Below are 16327 nucleotides of genomic sequence, written 5' to 3'. Positions count from 1 at the left end.
TACAGAAGTGGGTTCTAGGATAGCCAGGGCTACACATAGAAACCCTATCTCAGAAAATGTAAAAAATTTAAAGACGTACATTTTAAAGGTATAAGCCCGTACCCCCATCTAACAACTGCAGTTAATGAGAACCAGAATTAGCAAGCTCTTGATGCTTGTTCATCAACTCATGAGATCTATATTAAGGCCCTACTGTGTGCCTGATGCTATTCTTCTGTGGAGAGAGCAGATAGAAGACAGAGAAGGGAGGGAGGAAGAAAGAGAGGAAGAATGCCAATAGCGTGCTCTAAGGGAGATTGTGTCCCGTACAGTTTAAGTGAGATGCGGCTGGCAATGGAGTTGGTGTAAAATCCAGGAAGACACTTGAAGGTGTTTGTCTCACTCAGACACCCATGGAAAACTGACTGGCACTTGACTTCTAATTTCATGAGCTTTCGTGGGCCATCCTTTAAAATACAGTCTCAGAGTAGAGTGGCATGCGAGGCGCCCCCCCCCCCCCCACCTCCCCATCCCTGTTTCTTTGCATGCTGTTGGGTCGTTTGCTGTTGAGTGGCATTGAGATTAACTCTGCCCTGAGCTCCTTGGGCACAGGTACTTTCATGGCTGGCACCCCTCTGCCGCAGGCTTGTTGGCTTTTGTGCAGTCTTGTTTTTCACACTGACCCAGCATTGGCCGCCTATGCCTGATGACCTGTGATTTGCTCCAGGCTAGGGGAGACAGCTTGTCAGCTCACCCAGCCCAGAGGTGGAGCTCTAGAAACATTTTTCTCGCAGATCTGTGAGATTGTGACTTTTCTTGTTATCCCGGGTTGCTGTGATGGAGGAGAGGTAGGTTATGGGGCAGTGGCAAGGACGGTAGGCAAAGGAAAAAGGGAGCAAATGGATGCGTGACGTTAGGTTGGTTTAGAAGCACCCTAAAACCATCCCCTTCCTCCTGTACCTGCTGCCCTTGGCTGTCAGAAGCATAACACTAGCAGTTTCTCATGTGGCGATTTCTGTGTGATTATCCGATACTATGAAATCTTAGCAGGACAGGATAAAACTTACAAAATTATAGCAAGTGTGACTTGGGCCTGGGGGTGGCTTAGTCTGCAAAGTGCCTGCTGCGCAAGCGTGAAGACTTGAGTTCCAATCCAAGTTTAAAAAAAAAAAAGTCAGTCATGCTTGTACATGTTCGGGCAGGGTGGTTTTGGAAATAATCAAATCTCTGGAGCTCACTGGCCAGCTAGTCTAGCCAATCCGTAAATTCTAAGTTGAGTGAGAGCCGCTGTCTGAAAAGATAAGGGGAACAGGAGTAGTGAAAGACATACAATGTTTACCTCTGGTTTCCATACACACACTGGTATACCCACCCAAATGTGTGCGCGCGTGCGCACACATACAAACACACACACACACACAACCTTATACTGTACATATGTGTGCGCGCACACACAGACACACAACAGAGACTTTTTAGGATTTTTTGATGATTTTTTTTTTTAAATCAGCATTTGTATATATTCTTAAAGGCCTAAAAGATTTTTAAAAACCTCCTATGGGGTTGGATATGGTACCTCACAGCTGTTAGCCAGCGCTTGAGAAAGAAGAGCCAGAAGGATTGCATGGGAGGCCAGCCAACACTACCCTAGTGAGTCCAGGACCAGCCTGGGATACAAAGTAATAAGGAGTAACTAAACAAGAGCAACAACAAAAACCTCTTTTATCTCTGTTGGCCAGTGTTATCTATGGGACAAGGCAGTTGTTTCAGACCACGTGAAGGGAAGAGGGTCCTGGAAAGCGTTTTGATGGAGATGGTGGATGTTTGCAGGGGTGGGCTGGATGGGCAGCGCTGTGCAGCCTCTCCTGAGGGAGGGCACGCTCATCACTCAGGCAGAGGCGGTCACTCGGGCTTTCATCAAGCCAATGGAATAGGCAGCATCCAAAACTTGTTCTTAAACAGTGTCGGTTATTAGGGCGTGCCTGGTGAGCCACACCTGAGAAGCTGCCTAGATGAAGCCAGCTCATAGTTTCTTCATAGCCTCCACCCCACTCGATGGTACAGATTGTCTCCAAGGGAGGTGACCTAAGCCAGTGTTAGACCTTGAGTGGGATAAGGCACGGGCGATACGCATAATGGATGCATTCATACACATTGCCTCCCTCCGTACAGCCTGTTCTTGGAAGGAAGCATGGGAAATAACACATAGCCATGTCCTCACGCCTCTTGTCGGCACGGGTCACTGCTGGCCTCCTACTCTCTCTTTTGCCTGGCCGCCCGTTGGGACTGGGGCTCTTGTAAGAACACTGAAGATTCTTATGTTCTGAGAACCAAAGGGAAGAAAGCTTGACTCCTGATCCTTTGGAGAGAGAGAGAGAGAGAGAGGCAGATTTTGAGTGTCAGTTTCCTTCATCTAGGAAACTTTACCTTGTTATTAAACCTGTGATTGCAGCATCAGGGTTGATGGCGCTACAGCATTTTAATTGGAAAAGCATCTGTAAGCTTATTGCTTCTAATTTAAACGGATTTGTTTGTGAGTTCTCAGGGGATTCTTTAGCTTTAATTGGCAGGCGCCGCAGAACCGTTGTAAATACATCCGCACTCATTGATCTGCACACATACATTTTGCCTTTTAATCCATGGTTCCTCTCTCATTTCCTTTACTGGATTTTCCATTACGACTTAAGCCTGTAAATTCTTGTAGTCTGATCAATAGCTTACTTTGGAACTGCAGCAAAATTAATTTCCCATAGACTGCTGGCTCGCAGGTAGTTTATGTTTATTTGTTAAAGAAAACAAAATGTTTTTAAATGACCTATAAATTTCACCATTCTCATATAACAAATGCTTTTGTTTGTATATTTAGTATGCATTTTGATGTGCTTTAGGTTTTTTTTGGACATGGTATTTTTTGAGGTATTGGGTTTTTCTGCTTACTTATGGAGTCTTTGCAATTATGATAACATTCAATTGTATTAACATACCATAATATGTAGACCGTTTTAATGCTAAATGTATAGACCATACTTAATTCTTTGCCACATTAGATAGCATTGAATGAAGTCTTCATACTGTAGTCATTTTTTTCTTTGGGATAAATTTTTAAGCATAACTGGATCTTGGGGATAAGAATATTTTAATGTTTTAAACATTTTGTTTATCAAAACTCTTTAAACTATAAAAGCAAACACAATTATCTTTACAAGATGAAACAATTTAGACATCTATAAGGTTAGGGAAAAAAAGAGAAATTGTCTACCTGACCTTAGCCCCATTAAGCAAAATGAACCATGATGTGCTCATAAGCCAATGAATGGCACATAGATTTGGAACGATGGTTCTGATGGGAAGGGGGTCGGATAGAAGAGATGATAATGCGCTATGTGGCTAAACAGTAAAGCCAAGTGCAGGCTTAGCTGTGTGATGTTTTCTTTAATAGAATGTCATTCTGTCTCCCAACACACTGTTGCAGTGATCAGCGTTGACGTAATGTAGCAGCTGATAGCAAGGGCAGGCTCCTGTGTGCTGTCCTTGCCCTTTGAGCTCTGGCTGGAATCAGCAGCTCCAGCTTTCCTGGGCCACAGGTCGCTGAAAAATCCTTGCATATAAGTGAAGGTGGTCTGTCTGGGCCCCTGGAGGGATGGCTCACGCGGCAAAGCTGAGGTGGGGGTGGGGGTGTGGGAGGATGGGTTTGAGACAACGTTCTGACTTTTTTTCTGTGGACTAGCTATCTTTGAGATTTGTCTTCATGGTCTCGATCCACAAGTAGCAGTCAAGTGTGTGGTTTTCCTGTTTCTCTGGGAACCGCAGAGAGACCAGTACATAGGACTGCTGTGGACACAGCTAATGTCTTTTAGGAGCCTCAGAAGACGGCAATGGTGTTCTCCTATTTGCTTGTCTTACTTTGTGTTTCAGATTCTGTGTCCTCCATTCACTTCCTCTGTTACTCTGACCTGATTGTCACATGATAGGTGCGGGTCACTTTGAGTGCCAGCCTGTCTCCATCCATCCCCATGATCCAAGAGAAGGTAGCCTGATGTGAATACTGGGTTTTTGACCTTTAAAGATGTCATGTTATTGGCCCCAAAGTTCTGTTCACTAACATAGGCTTAGATCACAACTTTGTACTAGAAACAGCAGTCTAAGGAATCTTGGATTAAGTCCAAGGCCAGCTCTCTGGGCCAAATTCTTCACTGTCTCTGAGCCATTTAGAAATGTTTCTCATTTCTAAAACTACATTGCTAGACTTTGTTTCCAGGACTCCATCCTCCATCTAGAACATAGGTAGGAAGATATAGAGGCATCAGACGATGGTTAAACTTGGAATAAAAACCATGAGACCGTCTATCTGCCGTTCTTTCTGATGTGTCCTTATCAAACACCTGGTCCGGTGTGGGCTGGATATCTTTGTTTGTGTTCTCTGCAGGGAGGCTTAATTCCAGACAGGCTAGGTTTTGTGTCACCTTTGAATAACGTGGCCTATCTTGTGCAGGAGTACGTCAGAAGTGCGGAGGCCTGGCCTCCGGACGACACCATTCCGTAGAAAGATACAAAATCCGTAGATGAAGCGGAAAGAGGAAGAGCACTTCCCGAGGCCTCTTTGATAGTTTAGCTTCCGAGTGATGTTTCCGTTCTCTCTTCAGCACCCAGATCTTTTGTGTGTGTCTCCTAATGGGGAGTGTATGAGTTGGAGGAGACCCCAAAGATCGGGAATCCCTATTGTCTGATATTTGTCAGGATGAGCTTATGAGCACAGTAAGGACCTCAGGCAGAATATCATGTATACAGCAAGCGATCCTGATGGCTCTTCTTTATACACCAATCTTGGTGTGAGAAAATTTTATGTCGGCTTAAAAGAGCCTATAAAATGAGCGACAAAATCCGTAGATGAAGCAGAAAGAGGAAGAGCATGTGAAGGCTTGGGGACACGCTGGACCAGGCTGCTGCTCTGGTTGCCTGTCCCCTCACAGCCATGGAAACAAGGAGTTGGGATGAGTTACTCCATGCAGTTAGCGGGCCCTTGAGGTTAAATGGTCTCTAACTCAGGAAAACCACAGGGGGTCACCACATGGGAGCCATGGACCTGGCCACCGGCCATACACTCAGTAGGAGAGTTGTGCAGCAGTCAGGGCTGGAGATGGACAGAGCTCCTCTGCCTTATGGGAATCTAGAATTTGTGGGCCCTGCTATTCTTACCCTCCCTCCCTTCCTTCCTCCCTCCCTCCCTCCCTCCCTCCCTCCCTTCCTTCCTTCCTCTATTCCTTCTTGTATATATCAAAATTTCTACAATGAGTTCTGGGTTGCAAAAGAGGGTTTATTTTTCACCTGTCTAACCTGCCTTTGTCCACAGCTGAACAAAAGCATATACAAGCGCTACATTATGCTCGTTTCTGAAGTTTGACTGATTCTTACAACAGTCCACAGTCTGGCAGCTTTCTATTGTTTCCTCAATGTTCTGCATGTAATGTGTCAAGGAGATTAAAGAAGAGGGGACTTAGCTCCTGGAGTTACTTTAGAGATGATCCTTGCCTCGGGCACTGTTCACTAGATGGCAGTATTGGCAGCTTTTTGGAGAATTCAATTGCATCATGACTAAAATACCTTTTCTTTCTTTCTTTCTTTCTTTCTTTCTTTCTTTCTTTTTAAAAAAGGCAGGAAACCATTTAACCTACACAGGAGCCTGAGAGGTGGGGAGTGGTAGCGAGTTGCTGCTGGGGGAAGCTGCAAACGTCTCTGGAGAGCACTGGGGGTAGCGAGACCTTTTCACCAGGAGCAGCTGTCTGCAGTGTGCTACACTCACTCCCAGATAAGGCTACCAGGTCCCTTGCTGCTTTCTCTTTTTTAGACCAGGGCAAGAGTGAATGACAGTCATTTGGAATAATGACAATACTATTATAATTAATGTATCAATAAGACATAAAGATGTATTTCATGAGTGGAAGCACATTTTAGACCTCTCAGAAAATGAGGCACTTTTTCTATTTATGTAAGGTTGCTTCCCTACTTCTGTCTTTGAGGAGAGATTTCCTAGAAGACCTGGCCACCTTTGTCTTATCCCTAGTGGCAGTTTGCTGAGGGCCTTTTACATGGGGCAGCTCCTTGCTGCATGGCGGGCTGTCCTGAAGGTTTGCAGGTTACTCTGCATCCCTGGCTACTGCCACTAAATACCTGACATAACTCAGTAATTTTGTGTGTGTGTGTGTGTGTGTGTGTGTGTGTGTGTGTGTGTCTGTGTCTGTGTGTGACTCCGTGGGCATAGTCTTCTAAAGAAACGTATATTCAGGGCAGATGAGATGGCTCAGCAGGTGAAGAAGACACTTGCTGCCAAGCCTGATGGTTTGAGTTTAAACCCTAGAGCTCACATGGTGCTAGTAGAGAAAGTACTGTCTGCCTGTTTGCAAGTCGTTCTCTGAGCTCCACATTAGAGAGGGAACGAGAGCATGTGTGTTTGTGTGCATGTGCAGAGAGAGAGAGAGAGAGAGAGAGAGAGAGAGGAGAGAGAGAAAGTAGAGTGATCCTGGCCCCTTACCTTCCTCCTTATCGGCATTTCTTTTGTGCTCTGAGTCTGGTTGGTTCAGTGTAAACAGATTTTTACTGGTGTGAAGTTGTACCTGATTTCATTTCTCTGTGAATATTTATCCTCATCATGCCCTTCTCGCGCTCTCCTGCCGTCTACTGAGTAGACACCCATGTCAAGGTGGCTTCTTCTCCACCCACTACCATCTCATTTTATTAAACAGCGCCTTTTGGACGTGGGGGCTGTTAGTTTTCATTGTGTGAATTTTAGCACCAGCTTCCTGAGATCTGTAAAGAGTCATTTCTGTTGAGATTGTCTCAGACACATTGGGGAGGAGTGGCAGGCTTTGCCGTCAATCTACCTGGTGCCATAGGTTCCCCCTTTTAGAGACGTTTTATCCGGTGAGAGGCACCTTGCCTGAGGTGGTTGCATGATACAAATACCATTCTCCCCCCCCCTTTTTTTTTGAAACAGGGTCTTATTATGTAGCCCAGGTTGGCCTTGAACTTAATGACCTAGTAGTGGCCTTCACCTGCCACTCCTGGCAGCTGTTCTTTCTTGAATTGTGTTACTGAAGAGAAGAACGACATCTTATTTCTTCTCTTACTGTGTTAGTTGCTTTTCTCATTGTGACAAAATACTCGAGGAAAAGGAATTCACAAGAGGGAAAGGTTTATTTTCTCATGGTTTCCAAGAGTTTTTGGCCCATCGTGGCAGGGGAGACCTGGCAGTGACGTCAGCTCCATCCATGGTGGTGAGAGTGTGAGGTGGCTTTTCACGAGTGTGAGGTGGCTGTTTGTGAGTGTGAGGTGGCTGTTTGTGAGTGTGAGGTGGCTGTTTGTGAGTGTGAGGTGGCTTTTCATGAGTGTGAGGTGGCTTTTCACGAGTGTGAGGTGGCTGTTTGGAAGTGGAGGCTGCACATTCTTTTCCCAGCCACCCAGGCCCAAATAATCACACAGAAACTATATTAATTACAACACTGCTAGGCCTATTAGCTCAGGCTTCTTATTAAGTAACTCTTACATCTTAAATTAACCTATTTCTATTAATCTGTGTATCGCCACGAGGCTATGGCTTACCGGTAAGTTTCCAGCCATGTCCTTCTCCTTAGGCAGCTACATGGCGTCTCCCTGACTCTGCCTACTCTTTCTCTATATCTCTGCTCTTGCCTTGCTTTATTCTGCCCTGCCATAGACCGAAGCAGCTTCTTTATTCGCCAATGGTAAGAAAATATATTCATGGGGGCTGGAGAGATGGCTCAGAGGTTAAGAGCATTGCCTGCTCTTCCTAAGGTCCTGAGTTCAATTCCCAGCAACCACATGGTGGCTCACAACCATCTGTAATGAGATCTGGTGACCTCTTCTGGCCTGCAGACATGCACACAGACAGAATAGTGTATACATAATAAATAAATATTAAAAAAAAAAGAAAACATATTCACAGCATACAGAGGGAATCCCACATCAACTGTTCACGAGTGTGATATAGCAAAGCAAGAGAGAGACCAGGCTAGTGCTGGGACTGGATTGTGGCTGTCAAATGTCACTCCTGGTGCCTGCTTCTCCCCGCCAGTCCATGACTGAGTTCCACAGCCTCCATAGAGCCTCACGTCGAGGACCCACCATTCAAATCAGGGGCCTGTGGTGTCAGTTTAGACTTCAGCTGTAACACTCTCTCTCTTCATAGTGGCTAGTCTTAAGAGGCTCCTGAGCTCAAAGACTTGAGCTTAGAATTCCCATTTATTCTCATGGTGTTCGACACAGGGCTGGACCCATAGCACAACTCCTGGGGGGACACAGTTTTTAAAGTGTGAACCTGTAACCATAGGTGAGGTCACATAACTGAATGCAGAGGTCATACAATATTCGACAACAATAAGAGATTTCTGAGCATGCACCAATCAAAAATTAATTCAAAATCGAATGTCAACAAACCTAAAATGTTGCTGTCAGTGCTTCCCATGTTGCATCACACGGCTTCTCTGCAGCCTTGGTTCAGAACACATGGCATGCATCCGCATGTCCATGGTGTCCTGCCACATGGTGCTAGTGGATGCAGCCTGAACACCTGGACTTAGAGTCAAGAGCCTTGTATATTATGTATTGCAATGTTTTTTCTACACATACAGAATTTTCTGCTCTTATAGAAGCATACATTGTGGGAAACAAGGATTTACTATTGTCTCACCATCGTTCCTCAGCATTCCTTATCCTGTCTGCCTGTTGCATTCAAAGCTTTGCATTTAACCGCTGACAGAATTGCCCTAAAAAATTGTCAAGTGATTTTGGCTTGGGGTTTGAACAGAAACACAAGCATCTTCTGAAGTGATCTTCAGCATACTTCTGCCATTTGGGTCTGTATTTTTGCCTAGCGCTCTTCTTACCACTGAAAATCGTAAAATCAAGATACCAGTAAACTCTGAAAACTGTTGGACGCTCTGTGCTCTGAGGTGTCAGATATTCTCAGCCACGATCTAATTCTTCGTGAAGAGCAAACACATACATCTACCTTATTGGCATGCAAATTTGTCTTTGTCTTTAATAAATATAAGTAATACATATACACCAAAAGATTGTTTAAAAAATACATTTTCCAATTTATTATCAGTAATGTTTGCACACCTGTTTTTTATATCCTTGGAGTTGTGTAAGTATTTCTCAGGCAAACCTTGTTGCTATTGGAAGAAGTTTTGAGAAGCCCTGCTCTAGGGAAACAGTTGGCTAATTTAGTTGTTAGTCACTTACTTTTCTGGCTGGTTTTTTGCGTTGGGTGCAGTTTTAATATCAGCTTCTGGTTACAGGTCAGGTCAGCATACCACATTAGGCCTCAGTCACCGGGAACAGATTTTACCTATTTTCTTTAAAGACAGAAAATAGTGGCAGAGGGGACACCTTCTGGTACCTGACTGACTAAACACACACACGGAAGGGAAGGGGAATTAGGGAACACATCTTCTGGTTCCAGGAAATGTCGGCCAGCTGCTATTTCTTGGTATGCCAAGATCAGAAGGGGAGACCAACTAACATACATGTTCCCTACCTGAGTGGATGCCATTGGTTGCTTTAGACAAGCCTAGTCAGGCAGAACAGCCCAAAGAGAAAAGCTTGTGTTGAAGACCGAAGGAACTCCTTTGTAGGCCTGACTCCAGAGTTCCCTCCCCACCTAGCAACAGTGAAGCGCCACACCCTGATTGACACTCAAAGAAATGTTTAACGCTGGCATGTATTAGGCAATAAGGTGTATTTCTCGGGTTTAGGTGAATTTAGAACTTGTTTGGGTTAATAACGTTTTTCCCTCCTTGAGCCAGGCTCTCACGCAGCTCAGACTGGCTCAGTCTTACTATGTAGCCAAGGCTGGACTTGAACCCTAAGCCTCTTGCCTCCACCTTCTGAGTACTGGGATTACAGGCAGGAGCCAACATGCCCAGCTATGGGTACTAGACTTTCAATTTTTACCCAATCCCTAGAACACTCCCATTTTAAGGAAAATCTGCAAGAATTCAGGTAAAGCCTTTTTTGGTAATAAGTCTGTGATTTCTTTGAGTGTAGCTGATGTTAACTCACGTCTGGAGCAACTTTATTAACCATGGTGGGTTATGTGCAGATTGTTAAAGTAGACATTAAAATGTAAGTTACTATCAGGCTGTATCTCAGATCTTTAATTTACGAAACTTTCGACTCTTCTCAAAGCTGACATTTAATCTATATGTGACTTAGCTCCATGTTCTGTAAAGGAATACTCTATTTATATTTACTTGATATTAAATTTCACTGTGGGAATTTTTAAAAGCCTATCCACCTGTCCATCCACCCACCCAACCACACATGTATCCATCCACTCATGTATCCATTCACCCATGTATTTATCTATCTACCCATGATATACCCATCCACCCATGTCTCCATCCATCCACCCACCCATTCATCCATTCATCCCTCCCCGTTTATTAGGTTCCTTGTGTAGAAGCAGTCAATATTAACTGAGGTAGTAATTATACTGAATGAACCGCAAATTCAGTACCCTGGAGTAAGAAGCAGCAGGTTCTGCCTCATCCCTGGTGAATCTGCAGCCTGCTCCGCAAGGGCCTCAGTCTGTTGTACGGTGAATTTGCTTTACATCCGTTTGCCTCTACTCTTGGAAAGGAGCAAAAGAGCAAGGCAGTCTCCATGCTTGGCTTTAAGCCTTCCTCTTGGATTAGCACGTGGCATTCCTAACACTTCATAGCAAAGAATTTACGATCCATTTAAGCCATCTCTAAGGACTGTCCCCATTCTCTTACCAAGTTTATAATCTACATCTGACACTTGAAATTTAGTGTTCCAAATTTCTTTTGTCTCCTGAAGATAAACGGAATCCAGAGACTAGAGGGGAAAGAAGAAGGCATGACCAGCATCTAGTGTCCTGGCTTTCATTTCCTTCATTTTCTCAAAAATGTCAGCTCTTATTCATGTGGGTATATCTGCTTTGTCTGAGAAATAATTATCTTTTTTCTCTGTTCAAAGAAGTGGGGACCCTGAAGCTGAGCTCTGTTTCTCCTGGAAGCCAGCCTGGCGGGCAGAGCCAGCGCCACCCTTCCAGCTAGTTGGTGGTGATAAGGAGCCAGCCTCTCTTGTTCCACCGTGAGATGGGGAGGGGGCGAAAGGAAAAAATGTGCTCCTCACAGAGCTTCGGTTTCTCCCACCGTAAGCAGCCGCCTGTGCCTATCGCCCTTGGCACAGGCTCAGATCAGTAGGCCGGGTCATGGCAGGTACCCAATCATTGGGAAACATTCTTCTGCTGTCCTCCCCCCTGTTCTTATTTCTCACAGGAGCAGCCTCCACTCAGACTTGCTGCTCTCATAAAGACGAAAACACTTGTTTGTAGAATGGAACATCTTGTAGAAGGCGTGGGTGGGTGAAGTGGCAGATAAAATGTATTCTGGTTTTTGTCAGTCAACATATTTAGAGAACCACCCTGGATGCCAAGCTGATTGTAGGCTCAGAGAAGTAAGTGTGTCTCACCTACTCCTGACACTGCCCGCCCTGTGCAGAGGTATCTTCCTGAAGATCACTTCCGATACTGGCCCCAGAATCCACTTCCTTTGGACAAACAACTGATTTCCCAAGAATAGAGAAATGGCATTCAATATAAAGCTACATTCATTGAGAAAAAACGAACTGTGTTCTCCATTCCAGATCTGTTGCCTCCCAGTCAAAATATTTAGCAGGACGAAATTATTTTTGAGTAAAGATTGCTTTACATCTTGAGACTAAATGTTTACACAAAGAACTGACATCAGTTCAGAATCTTCCGTTCTATTAGAATGAAGTAAGCCTCTAGATAATCCTGGTAGCTTTCCAGCATTCAGCAAGGGATAAAAGCACACAATGATCTCCAAGTAATTTTACCTTCAATATGTGGATGCATGGACAGATTTCTCCTGTAAGCTTTGCTATTATTTTTAAGGACTTCACATAAAATGTATTCCTGTGTTAAAACGTTAAAGGGTTTTTTATAACTTTAAGATACACAAGACAGGCTTTAGCTACTTGGGTGTATTGGTTACTTTTCTATTGCTGTGATAAAAACAAAACCAAGCAGTGTAAAGAAAACAGAGTTGAAGCCAGGCATGGTGGCGTATGCCTTTAATCCCAGCACTCGGTATAGATCTCTGTGAGTTCGAGGCCAACCTCTACAGAGCAAGTTCCAGGACAGCCACGTCTACACAGAGAAACACTGTCTCAATGAAACAAAATAAAACAGAAGATAGAGTTTATTTGGCTTTATGGTTCCTGAGAGAAGGTTAATTATGGAGGAAGCATGTCAACAAGAGACAGGCATGGCAATGGAAGTGGGAAGCTAAGAGCTCCTATCTTGAACCACAAGCAGAGAAATCAAACTAGAAATGGCAAGAGGCATTTAATCTCTTAATTTTGCTCCCGGTGACACACTTCCTCCAGCAAAGCCTTACCTCCTAAACCTCCCCACCACCACCAACTGGGAGCAGGGAACACCATGTCTTCAAAAGCCCGAGACTAAGGAGGTTGTGTCTCACTCAAATGCTAGTGTATGAGTGTGTGTGTGTGTGTGTGTGTGTGTGTGTGTGTGTGTGTTGGGGGTGTTGTTTAATCTCAGTTTTACTGACTTCAGTCCTGTTGTTGTGGTGTTATCAGTTGTCTAATTCAGGTCTAGGCCAGTCAGATGACTTGCAGGCACACAGTGTCTAAGAAGGTCTTACTTTCCACGGCTCAGCGTCACCACTAACAACACCGGTTGAATTCCTACCGTGTCTTAGAATGGGACATTAACTCACAAACCGTCTGTTAGTCTAAACCTGATTTTTATGGGCTGATGTGTTCACCAAGTGATTCTTTGGAAGAAAAACAAAATAATAATTAATGTGTGTGTGTGTGTGTGTGTGTGTGTGTAGTGAACTGGACCCAGAACCATGTACATGCTAAGTAATTATGAGCTCGACCACCGAGCTAGGCTCCAGCCATTGATAGTAACCTTTTGAAGTTAAATGCTGGGTAGAGGCCGGGCGGTGGTGGCGCACGCCTTTAATCCCAGCACTCGGGAGGCAGAGGCAGGCGGATCTCTGTGAGTTCGAGACCAGCCTGGTCTACAAGAGCTAGTTCCAGGACAGGCTCCAAAACCACAGAGAAACCCTGTCTCGAAAAACCAAAAAAAAAAAAAAAAAAAAAAAATGCTGGGTAGAGGAGAATTCAGAAATTTAAGATTTAATGAGATAAGAAATAATCCCCTTTCAGGGAAAGGGTGGGCAAGATTTTGCTCTGTAACCCAGGCAAGTTTCAAATCTCACAATCCTCCTGCCTCAGCCTCCTACGTGCTGTGATTACAGGCATGTGCCACCACACCTAGCCAACACATTATGGGACAAGAGTACCCCATTTGCCTGGAAGCTAGCCAACATTTGATTATCCAGAGTGTCACTTTAGGGCCTCACCTTATTCAGGCAACAGAACATCTCACATCTGTAAGGTAACGTTCGGTGGTTGGCGACTACAGTCAAAGAGAGATCAATGCTCCCAGTATTGGCTCTGTCAGAAGTCTGACTCTGAAGAAGCACTGCTGACCATACAGTGAAGTAAGTGTGAATGAAGCCTCAGGGCGCACTAGAGTCAGATTCAAAGCGGGTGTCACATGGATGTGCTAAGTGCAGAAATGCTCAAGTTGTCTTTGTCACAGATGAGTCCACAGTCCGCAGGTGGCTGGTCATTTGACTGTTCTAAACCCTCTAGGATAAAGATTCTCAGAATTAGTAGGGGAAAAAAAAAGCCTGAAACTTGCTGATAATCCTTCCTTTCCCCACCAGCGGGGAGTCAGCTCCTCTTTGCTCCCCTCTGGCATGGCTGCCCTTGAGGACTTGAGCCAAGCCCACCTTCCTATCTGCACTGCTGTGTGCTTGCTCCTGAATCACCCCCTGCTGATTGGTGTCAGGCTGCTGAGCACCCCAGGGGTGTTGCCCTAACAGAGGACTCAAAGATGTCCAGATGCTGTCAGTGGCATTGCTTTGTCCTGAGAATCTCCAGTACCACTAAGACCTCTTAGGAAGGAAGGAGGGGAGGGAGAGGAAAAAATGAGTATATTAACTTCTTTCAACCTTCTTTTAAGCATATATGATGAGGGTCTTCTCTGTGGAGCAGCCTGCTTTTATTGCTCCTTTGTGTCATGGAGTTAATAAGCGATGGAGAGAAGATAAGGACTAGAACCTGTTTGGGTCAGCCAAAGGTACCTGAGTCCTCATTAGCTTTATCTAACACCAATGACTATAGTTGTTTTGTCTCCGAGACAACTCCCCTTGGAGAAGAAGAAACCAGTGGCGTTCTCCTCGGGCTCTGTGATGGGATTCTGTTGAGGGTGTGAGTGACAGATGTGGCCAGAACTACCTACCCTGAAAGAAGCTGCAAGTCAACAGGAACAGGATAGATGTATAAATAATTCCTCAAATGTCAAGTGGCTCCCGTGTGGTCCTGGAACGTTACAGAAAACCCCCTGGCAAGGACGCCAAGGACTCAACGGTGGTGACGGGAGAGCCGTTCAGTCAGTGGTGCTGGGAAGACTTGGCAGGAGAGAAGAATCAGACCTATTGTTTTAGTTAGGGTTTCTTTGGCTGCGATGAAAGACTGACCAAAAAGCAAGCTAGGGAGGAAAGACTTTATGTGGCTTAAACTTCCACATTGTAGTCCATCAATGACCCAAGGCAAGAAAGGAACTCAAACAGGGCAGGAACTTGGAGGCAGGAGATGATTGACGCAGAAGCCATGCGGGAATACTGCTTACTGGCTTGTCACTCATGACTTTATGGCTTTCTCAGCCTCCTTCCTTCTTTCCTTCCTTCCTTCCTTCCTCCCTCCCTCCCTCCCTTCCTTCCTTCCCTTTCTTTGTTCCCTCTCAAGACAGGGCTTCTCTTCTAAATTAGCTTTGACTGTCCTGGAGCTTACTCTGTAGACCAGGCTGGCCTTGAACTCATTGATATCCTCCTGCCTCTGCCTCCCAAGTGCTGGGATTAAAGGCACGGCTTTCTTACAGAGCCTTGGACCTGCAGCCCAGGGATGGCACCACCCACAATGGGCTGGGCCCTCCTCCAGCAATCGTTAATTAAGAAAACGCCCTGAAGGCTTCCCTACAGCCTGATCTTCTGGAGGCATTTTCTTAATTGATGTTCCCTCCTCTGAGATGATTTTAGTTTCTGTCAAGTAGACAAGAAACCATCCAGTACACCGATCCTGCACCGTGTACATGGATGAAAGACTTAACATTCCTAGAAAGAAGGCACTTTCCAGGAGACAGAAGACAGAGTGACAGACATGTGAAAACATGGTTGACAACAGCGGCTTCAGGGAAATGCAAATCAAAACCACCTTAAAATTTCTTTCATTCCAATGACTTTTTTAAAAAAGGTGTTAGTGAAGATGCAGGAAAAGGAGAACTGTTTCATACTGTCAGGGGCTTTGACAGGTAATGTAGTCACTATGGCAACCAACTAAAGAATGGTTCCTTCAACTCTAGAACCATCACAGGATGCAGGAATTCACCTTTTACCTGTATATCTGAAAACACACACACACACACACACACACACACACACACACACACACACACAGAAATATTATTCAGCCATAGAGATGAAAGAAATCCTGCCATTTAGGACAATATGGTTGTATGGAGGGTGTTGCAGCCCCAAGACACAAGCCAGACTCAGAAAAACAAATACTGTCCAGTCTCGCAGAGGAGTCTGGAAATCACTCCCTAACCCATCCCCTCCCCCAGCCCTCATGGGCTCCCCTGCAGGCTCATCCTACAGATCAGCTCTCACACCCACACTTCTGCCGTGGAGGAAAAGACTGCTCGAAGGGTTTGCTGGAACTCAATTTCCTAAGTCCTTATCAAGCCAGTCCCTGTTAAGGACTGTTTATTGAGCTGCAAGCCAAAATCTGGGAATAGGAAACATTTACATCTTTAAGAACTCAAGTCCAAGAAAAATGCTGGCTGTCAGCCCTTTCAGGGTGAAGCAAACCTTGTTTCCTGGTTTCCCAGAAACCCATGTGTGCCTGAACCAACCTGGGCTCAGTGCTTTTGTTTTTTTCTGCCTTTCCTTTGAATCTACTGGAAACTCAGGGCTTGAGTCTTCTGATAGATAGCCATTGTTGAAAGTTTTGCATTTCTCTGTTCCTTCTTGTGCAGGGGGATGTTTGGAAAATCCCCAGATTCAAGGTCACTTCTCTCCTCCTCCCTCCAAAAAAATTTGAAATAATAAATTCCTCTTCTAATTGGTCTTTTCTCTGAGCTACTGCCCTTTGGTGTTTGCTTACTAAAGCTGCCTCCAGT

The 16327-nt window shown here is 44.9% G+C and overlaps 1 protein-coding gene and 1 pseudogene across 1 annotated transcript in view; one reads left to right on the top strand and one right to left on the bottom strand.

Annotated features, from left to right (window-relative positions):
• Positions 1-16327, top strand: part of Kank1 (KN motif and ankyrin repeat domains 1) — a 183589-nt gene that overhangs the window by 82664 nt on the left and 84598 nt on the right. The gene's annotated exons all lie outside the window — the stretch shown is intronic.
• On the bottom strand, positions 5234-5354 carry LOC121454845 (annotated as a pseudogene).

Source organism: Microtus oregoni, unplaced genomic scaffold, assembly GCF_018167655.1.
Source record: "Microtus oregoni isolate MIOR12 unplaced genomic scaffold, Mior012 000012F_ref0000307, whole genome shotgun sequence".
Lineage (NCBI taxonomy): Eukaryota > Metazoa > Chordata > Mammalia > Rodentia > Cricetidae > Microtus > Microtus oregoni.
Note: the sequence above shows the minus strand (reverse complement) of the source record. Positions and strands in the feature narration are given on the sequence as shown.